Source organism: Solenopsis invicta, unplaced genomic scaffold (assembly GCF_016802725.1).
Source record: "Solenopsis invicta isolate M01_SB unplaced genomic scaffold, UNIL_Sinv_3.0 scaffold_566, whole genome shotgun sequence".
NCBI classification, from domain to species: domain Eukaryota; kingdom Metazoa; phylum Arthropoda; class Insecta; order Hymenoptera; family Formicidae; genus Solenopsis; species Solenopsis invicta.
The window spans coordinates 5240-16030 of record NW_024105320.1 but is presented as its reverse complement, the minus strand read 5'-3'; the positions used below and the strand labels follow the sequence as shown (position 1 = coordinate 16030).

The window sequence follows — 10791 nt, the reverse complement described above, 5'->3', positions numbered from 1 at the left end:
ATATCATTGCAATATATTGTTACAATATTTAATTTCAAAGAACAAGGTAATGTCAAACCACTTTTTTATTATGTCTTATTAATGCAACGTCACTATCTCTTTGATTAATTTCGATATTTTTAGTATCCTTAATATTCTTGGTAATTTCGGTATCCTATAGAGGAAATCAACTTACAAAAAAAAATAATTAGGTCTTTGCCCTTTCGTGGAATAAAAGTAAATTTTAAAGAAAAAAAATTAATTAACTTTATTATTAGTTTAGATATTTACTTAGTTTAGTCCTTAAACTGTATATATGTATAAACTATAATGTACGCTCTTCTATGCAATTTATCAATTTAATTGTTGCTTTACAACTCGATCAATAATGATTTTATTAAAAAATTACAGAAAAACCTTTGTATTTATCTTATTGTCATTTATAATTTTTACAGGAGCACAAAATTGATTTTAATTTTTAAAAATTTTTATCATGGGGAAATTTTAAAAAAAAAAATGTTTACAAAAAGTTTTGTTAATACACATTTATTATTCACTTGGCAATAAATTTTTTAAAGTATATTAAGAATTTTTTAAAAAAAATATACTTTTTTACGTCATTTAATATTTACTGCTCGATACATTATTTTGTGAAATAGTTTATTCATTAATATTGATTAGACTATTATACACCACAGTAAAAGGTTTTTCAAGTTAATTAAAATATTAAATTTCCAACAAATTTTTCTTTAGATTTCACTTTTTTTTCAACTCTATTAAAAAATATGATTATATATATTCTATCATTAATTAAGAATTTTACAATGTTCATTGATTATATGTATGTATATAATGTTGCGGCTCGGTCACCGACCGTCACAACATACGATGAAACAAGCGAGCGCGTACACAGCCGCTATGCGGTCCCGCCGTGTGTATAAGACTCCACGCAAACAAGTGAGTGCTGGCACCACCGCTAGGTGGCCGCGCCTCTGGAGACCTTCTCGTGAGTCAAGTGCAGCCTCAGGTGTTATATCTAGACGCCACTGCGGCCGACCGGGCCGACTCACCACGACTCACTAGCTCACACTTCAGTGAGATTTTAAAGAAAATTGTTGCTTGTTGTAATTTGGAAACTAATACTTGTTCTAATTTTTTTCCAATGTAACGTCCCTTGAAAAAAAAGTTGATAAACATGTTTCAATAAACTGATTACTGATCAGTAACTGATTATATTTTGTCAGTTACTGATCAGTAATCAGTTTATTGAAACAAGTTTATAAATTTTTTTTTTTAAGGGGCACGTGTGGAACGCTGTTCCATATAAAATTTTATATTTTTACATGTAAATAATATTTTGTATTGTTATTTAATCTTGAACATAAATTAAAATTATAATTCAAATTGAATCTTTTTTAACAAAAATGAAAAAGGATACAAGAGATTTTTTTTGTAAATTAAACATTTATTACGTTTACATTATTGTATTCTGTTTTAATAAATATAATTTTTTTTTTTATGTTTAATATATATTACATGTGACGATATGAAAATAATATTAAGAATAACAATAAAAATAAAATAAATTGAAATAATTTATTTATTTAATTTTTTGCAATATTATTTAAATATCACATAAACATCACAGAAATATTGTGAAATATCACAGTAATATTACTATGAAATATCACAGTAATATTACTGTGATGCGTTTTCGCGGACATTTTGATATTACTGTGATATCACAGTAATATTTCGTGATATTTCTGCAATATTTCATTTGTAATATTGCAATGTAAAAGTGATATTGCTATGATATCACTGCAATATTACGTGCTATGTGGGTTATTAAACATGAAGTAATACTTTGAATATCTGTTTAATACAATATGAGAATGCATGAAAAAATTTTTGAGGTTGTACATGATTGAATTAATAATTTTAGAATTTTCTCGTAAAATGTGGATATTGTAAGAAAACATGTTTAAATAATGAAGCTGCTCTTATGTATCTTGTAAATATAAGGACCAATAATACTCAAAAGTTCTTCAAATTGAGTTGAAGACATTCTAAAGTAATTTTTAAAATCGTAAATCTTCAAGTTGTAACACAGTAATCTTATTGTAAAATCCATGTAAATTTTTTTCTTTAAATATAGGTTCAATCCAGTATCGTTTTGGAGTATACGATCTCTTTTTCTTTTTTTTCATTATTGCTACTATTACTGATAAAATAACTGCATGAGTTACGTTCCTTTCCCGATTTTCTTTTCGAATTAAATTTGCACATTCTGTCAACCATGCATGATATTTATAATTATACATGATGAACTTTAGTGATACACAGTAATACACAGCAAAGATATATCTAATATTGTTTCCTCGCACGGACTAGGTTAGGTTATTTCTTGACGCTGGAAAATGAGCGTTTCAGCGTCGCATGAAAAGGCACCTTTACTCTTCGCCTCACGCGCGACCCACAGTTCGCCGAAAAAAAATCTACAGCAATCTGCAGTATCGACGTTAAGTGAATTCCACCGTCAGTCCAGCATCGCCTTAAGTGGTTACATTTAATTATAAGTCTTACAGAAAAACGTCATAAATTAATATCTTTGGTGTATTATAAAAATTGTATAAAGTTATTGTTACATCCAGAGTTGAAGAAGGATAGGTAAGATGTGGAGGGAGAAAGGAGGGACGTAACAACTTGAGAATGTGCACACGAGGCACAGGCAGACCGCGTCGACAACCCAGAATATATGGGTCAATGGGTCCACAGCGGGAGGCCCAATGACAAACATTCAGGGTGTTCCGCGTCCCTCCCCAAGCAAAACAGGGAGTCATCACAACGTCAAAATGATGTCAAAGTGACTGCATAATGATTATTAAAAGTCACTTTTCAATCAATTATGATTCATTTTGATGTCGTTTTGACACAATTGTGAATCACTTTGATGTCATTTTGATTTGTTATTCTGCTTGGGTCGGTCCTGTTTTGAGGCAGCAAATTTAATTGCTTTACTTCGGGATCGGACCTAGTGCTTGGCTTAATAGAGCGAGAGAGGATGAGTCAGGTTGAGAAATCAATCAAGTTCCTTATAATCAATCATCGATTTATTAAAAGAAAATATGAAAGATAAATATATATAAGAAAAAAAATTAATTCTATGTGAAAGTAATTTATTACAAATTAGAGCTGTTAAGGAACACAATTTAGTAATAATAAAAAAACCAAAAAATCCGCAGACTTGTGATACAAAGCTCGAGATTAACAATTACGATTATATACATACACTCACACACACACACACACACACACACACACACACACACACACACACACACACACACACACACACACACACACACACACACACAAAATATATATATATATATATATATATATATATATTTTACATTTATAATATTCTATACTAGTGTAACGAACAGGGTATTCGCACGTGTGTATGTGTAATTGTGTCCATATTATCTAGAAACATTATTCTCTAATTTCTCTTACAGTAGCGAAAATGGTTGAGGAACATTAATTTCGGGACTAAATAATAATTTGGGTACGTGTGGGGGAAGAAGACGGGAATAGTTCCGTCAGGAGAGAGGTGGGGAAGGTAGGTGCGAACGGTTTCCAGATCGAACTGGGCACATATTATGCATTTGTTCGGAATCGATTCTGATCGGAATTATTCCGTTTTTCCCTAAATTTCTATTGTGTTTTCTAGGGAAAACGGAATCATTCCGATCGGAATCGATTCCGAACAAATGCGTAATACGTGCCCTGGTCAGGCCCAATTGAAAATGGGAGGGAGAGGATTGGAACACAAAGGGAGGACAGACAGGATGACGTTTAACGACTGGAGGGAGCCAGGAGCGAAAAACAAACGAGGTGGAAGTGGTGGAAGCTCGTCTAGATATTCCCCCTGGGGACAGGAGAAGGGGGAGATGGTCCATCCTCGAGATCGTGGGATCCGTAGATCGGAGGCTCTAAGGGAGTTTCTTCTTCCTCCTCAAGATCGAGGAACTCGGAGCTCGGAGATCGATCCTCGTCCTCGAAATCATGCGATCCGAGGATCGGAGGAGTGGAGCAAGGTTCCTCCTTCTCCTCGGGGGGCCCTACGTTTGGAAAATCCGCAGGAGGTTGGTCTTCCTCCAAATCGTGAATTTCAGGGATCGGAGATCCCTGAGAAGAGAGCGAAACGGGAGAGTCCGGGAAGATTCTATAAGTTATTTGAGAATCGGAAGAGTCGGCGTGAAGAAAATTATCTACGGGGGAGTCGGCGCGATAAAAACTATCTACGGAGGAGTCGGCGCGAAGAAAATTATCTACGGGGGAGTTGCGGCGATTTCGGCGGCGTTTCGCGGCTGCTCGAGACCTGTTTTTATGAACTTTGGGGACTTTATTCACAAAAAAAAAAAAAAAAAAATACTCCGTTTCTTTTGTTTGGTGAAAGGTTAAAATTTTGACACTCTCTCGGGTTAACTCCAATAGGGTTCGAGTGAAACCAAGGAAAAAAGATCGGAAGTAAAAACAAAGGTTCGACAGGATCTAAGGGGAGAGAAGGAAACGAGAATTCTTACGAGGAAATCCCAAAAAAGGGAAAGGGAAATTTAAAGATAAAGAAATTCTTTCGGATTAACTCTTACGAGTAAATCCCAAAAAAAAAAAAAAGTTAAAGATAAAGAAGTTCTTTCGGATTAACTCTTACGAGTTAATCCCAAGAAAGAGAAGAATTGAAAATAAAGAAATTCTTTCGGATTAACTCTTACGAGTTAATCCCAAGGAAGAGAAGAATTAAAAATAAAGATTCTTTCGGATTAACTCTTACGAGTAAATTCCAAGAAAGAAAAGAATTTAAAGATAAAGAAATTCTTTCGGATTAACTCTTACGAGTTAATCCCAAGAAAGAGAAGAATTAAAAATAAAGAGATTGAGAGAGAGAGTATGGAGAGGAGTATGGGAAGGAAAGAGTAATAAACTTAATAAATATATTATGTTTAAAGTTAAAGTCTTTCGCACTAGAGAGAGAAAGAGTGTTCGAAAAGCGAGAGCGAAACAAATAGTTGATTCGGGACTTACTGCTTGCAGATTGTAGTGTGAGTGTCGATGTAGGTGAATGCAATTCTCTCGGAGCCGCAGGGCTCAAACTGGGCCGCACTCGGCGGGAGATGGTAGGTCCGGTCGGAGGTGTTCCGGGTGCGTTGCGCAATGGTCTGCAGTAGAGTCCTATATAAAGAGAGAAACGACATGAAACCCCCATCACAACCTTCAGTATCCAATTGAGTGCTCCACCGCCATTTTGGGACCGCTCTAACGTCATCAAACACCATTCGTATCATTCTGCAACAGCTGTATTCACAATATGGCTGCTCGCTTAGCCAATCAAGTATCAATCAAATTACTAATCAGAGCTTCGGACATCAATGTCGCTTCTCTCTTTATATAGGACTCTAATCTGCAGATCCCAACCAGGGACGTTTCCACTGACACTTTTTCCTCTCGACCGGGACTTGCGCGGCGTACAAGTCTAAAGGCCGCGGATCCGAGAGTCGCAGAACTCGGACATGCAAGATGCCACGGAACTGTGATTCGGACGAGGAATGAAGACTAAACTGGGCTGAACTGAACGCTCCGCTAGAAGACGCACCTATTTATACTATTTTTGGGAGGGTTCCAGATGCGCACGGACCCAATCGGACACCACTAATCACGTAATCTAATCTAACCCAACCAACGGAAATACTCTAGGCATTGGCCGCTATAATTGGTGGTGTCTAATTGGGTCTGTGCGCATCTGGGACCCTCCCCTATTTTTCATCTATGATTCCCTTTGTCCCATCGAGGGCCGTGTGTACCACTTTATTTATTAATACACCCACGTGCAATATTTGCTTTTACGACTTTTTTATATTTCTCGGTAATTGTTAACCGAGAAAGCGGCAGGTTTGACAATTGAACTCTCGAAAGCATTAAATGTCAAAAAATTCTTTGATTTGTTGCTATGCGGGTGTCGGACATCAGAACTCAAAGGGGTGCACAAGTGCGTCTTCCAGCTCCCTGATTTTACTATCTTGGGTGTTTTCGGCGTCGAGCAACGGTGTCACCTCAGATCTCTTTAATTGGTGAATTTATAACTACTTAATTCGTGACATCCGGTTACTGCCGTGAGAGTCACTGTATTCTTGGGATCGGGGTGAGATCACCGTCGCTCGCCCGTTAATTAGAATATCCGCTGGTTGCGAAGAAAAGAATCATTACTCCGCAGGAGGTAACATTATAATTTTGATAATTTTTAAAATTACAAATAAACTTTGGAGTATAGGCTATATCTTGGTAGAAATGAGGTTGTGAACGACTATTGCAAAGGCAATTGGCAATCTAGAAACGAAAAATCCCCATATTTACTGAAGTTACTAGAAGGCTTCTTCCGTTTCAAGCGTAACCATGGGATTCTCGCCAAATGCTCCTTCCTGGGGATCTATCATGTAACATTTCCTCTAGGGCGGAAACGTAAAAAGTGAAAAGTTTCACGTGAACTGCACGATCATGTACTCCCAAGGACTTTGATTCTGTCCATGGGGAAATTTTCTAAACTGAGAAATCGCTATCTTTCTACATATTTACAGTTCATGATTAACGTAACGACCAATAAGCTCTAGTCGTTTTATTAATCATGAACTGCGAGTATGTAGAAAGTGGTGACTTCTTAATTTGGAAAATTTCCCCATGGACAGAATCAAAGTCCTTGGGTGTAAAGTCGTGTTCATTATAGTTGCGACACTTTTTTTTAGATGCGTTTCTGAACGCGCAACTATAACGAGAGCTGAGGACATGATTGGTTCTTACTTGTGGATCCAGCCAATTACGTTTGCCGCTCGATGAGCAAGGCTACATTCCAAAAACCATCAAAGAAAAAGTGTCGCAACTATAATGAACACGACTGTACACCCAAGGACTTTGATTCTGTCCATGGGGAAATTTTCCAAACTGAGTCACCACTTTCTACATACTCATAGTTCATGATTAATGAAACGACTACAGCTTATTGGTCATTTCGTTAATCATAAACTGTAAGTATGTAGAAAGATAGTGACTTCTCAGTAGAGAAAATTTCCCCATGGACAGAATCAAAGTCCTTGGGTGTACGATTCCACAGAATCATGTAACTCACTCATGAGCGGAAGTGTGAACTTTTTTATGTGAACTTTTTCGCCATCAGCCGTGATGGCGAAAAGGTGAAAATTTAGGGAATTAATAAATTGTATGTATTTTGAAATAAAAAAGTGTGGTAACAGTGTGGTAACAATTTGAAGAGGTATTATTGAAGAGATTAACCTTTTTGGTATTGCATTGCGTTGACAGGATAAAGTAATACATACATAAATAAAAATAATGCTTTTGTGATGTAATTAGGTTTGATATTTATATTTGACAAATTGATATTTTGATAATTATATAGAATGAGGTTTCATCAAATGCAAATTTAGATAAAAATATATTTTAAACGCGTTTTGATACACAATGATATAAGAAAGATGCGTCTTGTGAAATAGAATATTAATCAATCATGTAAGTGTTTATAACTTATAAATTTGGAAAATACATGTGTGAGCGGAGAATTCAGTTTTGATCAAGGTCCGTATTCTAAATTATTCAATATTTTTTAAGTAAACAAAGTTAAATTTAATGACTAATGAAATTAATTTACTTTAAAATTTGCACACATAAAAAACTAATTAAAATTAATTTTGAAAAACAATGTTTGAATTAAATTACAATGTAATTTTGAGTATTAGATTACTACATAATAAAGTTGTTACAATATATGGATCATTAAAAATAAATGTAATATATATTATATTTGTAAATTAAGTTTATGCAATATAATTAAAAAATATTGCTATTTATTTATGAATTTCTTTACAATTTTTTTTATATAATAAAATTTTTACAGTAAAAGTTATACTGTAAAAGCAGGTAGAAACCTTTTTCACGATCGCTTGATAGTTGCAATGACGGAGCCTCTAATGGTGAATTTCGGAACGCAAACTAAACTTCCGCGCATTATTTTATACATAATCGCTGTGCGTGAAAAGATTCACGTGAACTCTCTATGAGTGAAAAATGAAAAGTGAAAAGTGAAAAGTTCTACGTGAAATTACATGATTGACCCCCAGGTCATAAGGGATCAATTTGCAGCGATCACGGAAGTCAAGCAACGTTCACCAGAGTCGCTGGTGGGTTGGATGGGTGACCGCTCTAATGGGTGACCGCTTGGAAATTTTCGAAAAAAATTTGGGGATTTTTTTTTTGCAAAAAATGTTTTTTTTTTAAAAAGTTACACAAATATTGTTTTGTTCATTGGAATTATGTGATGTAATAATATTTATGTAAATATTTTGGAAAAATGGAACGTTTCAATGCAATATTTCAAAAAGCGGACATCTTAATGTTACTGCAATCTTCCAGCAATGTGGCAGCAATGTTTCGCAATCAAAATGCAATATTACAAAGTTTCAATGAAATCATTCTGCAATGTTCCTGCAATCTCTCTGTGCTGTATGGGTATATACTTACATAAAGAAATATAAACCTGGTCGTCAAATATTTTTACAATATTTTACACAACAAATTTATAATATTTTTTAAAAATTAACCTTCTGTTTCTTTTTTAACACGTTTTTTAATATACACAGTATAACATGATGACAGAAATATACGAAACATATAAATTGAACAAACGAAAGTTCGGCCATTCGCAATGCGGATAATACTCATTGGTTACTTCACTTCCCACTACCTAAGTTAGCGATCTAGTGTAGTTTAGAAATCTGTGCGTTTAAAGACCCTGTTGGTTAAAGGCGCGTGTATTTCCGATAGCACACATATAGTCGCGTGTGCTACAGGGAATGTGTGCTATCGGGGAAAAAGATACTCTTATTCCTAATAGAGTCCTATATAAAGAGAGAAGCGACATCGAACCCCCACCACAACCTTCAGTATCCAATTGAGTCCTCTACCGCCATTTTGGGACCGCTCTAACGTCATCAAACACCATTCGTATCATTCTGCAAACAGCTGTGGTCACAATATAGCTGCTCACTTAGCCAATCAAGTATCAATCAGATTACCAATCAGAGCTTCGGACATCAATGTCGCTTCTCTCTTTATATAGGACTCTACTAATAGTACACAATAGGTTCCCAAGCAGAACAACAAGTCAAAATGACATCAAAGTGATTCACAATTGTGTCAAAACGACATCAAAATGAATTGTAAAGCCTGCCGCAGACGATACGTTTTTTCTTACGAGATTGCTTACGTGCTCCTATACTGGCAGTCTTACGTGCTCCCCATGGTGGAAGGGATAGCATGGTGTGCTCAATTTGCAGCCTTCTTTCTCTAAAATCTGCGCTCTCCGTCGTTTTTCTGCTTCTTATTCCAGAGGGCTGCCAACTGTGAAAAGTTGAAGTATTTCACTTTCTAAAGTCTGTACACCTGATATAACTGTCTTTGTCGGACGTTTTCTATTTTCACTCTATCTCTTTTCTTGCAGATAGTTACCGCTGTAAATAAATGTTATTAAATACAACACGACACAAAAGACTAATTGCGCTCATTGTAAAAAATTAATAAAAATTAAACAGTTTGTGTAAAATATAAAGATTAATAGTATTGAATAATAAAATAATATTTGAAATAACACTACAAATATAAATATCGTAATAAATTTTACGGTAATTTTAATAATAAAAAATAAAGTTCTTAAAAATTTAAAAAACAACTATTGATATACAAGAATTTTTTCCAAAACAAGAAATAAATAGAATTATTAAGTCCACAAATCATTACAGAATATTAATTTTTTGTAAATAAAAAATTATTGAAATTTGAAGATATTTTTTCATTAAAAATGAAAAGAAAAAATAGTTAAGATAGTTAAATTGAATTAAATAATATTCATTGATTTTATGCTTGAGCCACGTGTTGGTGTTTTTGAATGAACTGACTAAGACAATCTCTACCGACAAAATGTGAAGAAATAAGTCATTATTTTTTATGCAAGTTTCATGATAAATATAATAATTTATTATACACAATTCTTATATTATACAGTTTTTAGATACACATAATTATTTATTATTTTATACATTTCAAAGTTAAAAAAACTAAGAGCTAAAAATTCTATTTGATTTTTTTTTATTTTTTTCTTGTTTTTGGTGGCGTTCAACACATTGCATATGTTTCCTCCAGCCTTCGATTACTGTAATAATAAAACAAAACATCATTGTTTATTGTATATACCAAGAATTTTGTGGCAAATTAAGATAGCAAATTACTATCATCAGTAATCGTTCAATGTTGTTCTTACCTTTTAAATCGACCCTTCGGTGATTCTGCATCTATCATACATTCCTGTATATTCGATGGATCATCAGGGCTGACGAGTAACTCGGAAGACTACATGTACACCCAGCGACTTTGATTCTGTCCATGGAAAAAATTTTTCCCAAAATTTAGAAGTCGCTATTTTTCTACATACTCGCAGTTCATGATTAGTGTAACAACTTATTGGTTGTTACGTTAATCATAAATTGTAAGTATGTAGAAAGATAGCGACTTCTCAGTTTGGAAAATTTCCCCATGGACAGAATCAAAGTCGCTGGGTGTACATTTTCGTGGATGACGGGAAGCGGAAAATCTTCGGCTATGACTTTGAAGTCCATATTACTTTCATTGTTACTAAAATAGAAAATATAAATGTTACTTTGATAATGTTATGCAAAAAAAGGAATGTAT

General features: G+C 34.3%; 1 long non-coding RNA gene across 1 annotated transcript; it reads right to left on the bottom strand.

The window, feature by feature from the left end:
• Nucleotides 1-10212: 10212 nt before the first annotated feature.
• Nucleotides 10213-10494, bottom strand: LOC113006087. The gene is made up of 2 exons (XR_005576690.1): nucleotides 10364-10494; nucleotides 10213-10255 (listed from the first exon to the last, which is right to left on the bottom strand). It is a non-coding gene; the product is annotated as an uncharacterized LOC113006087 (long non-coding RNA).
• Between the last annotated feature and the right edge of the window lie 297 nt (nucleotides 10495-10791).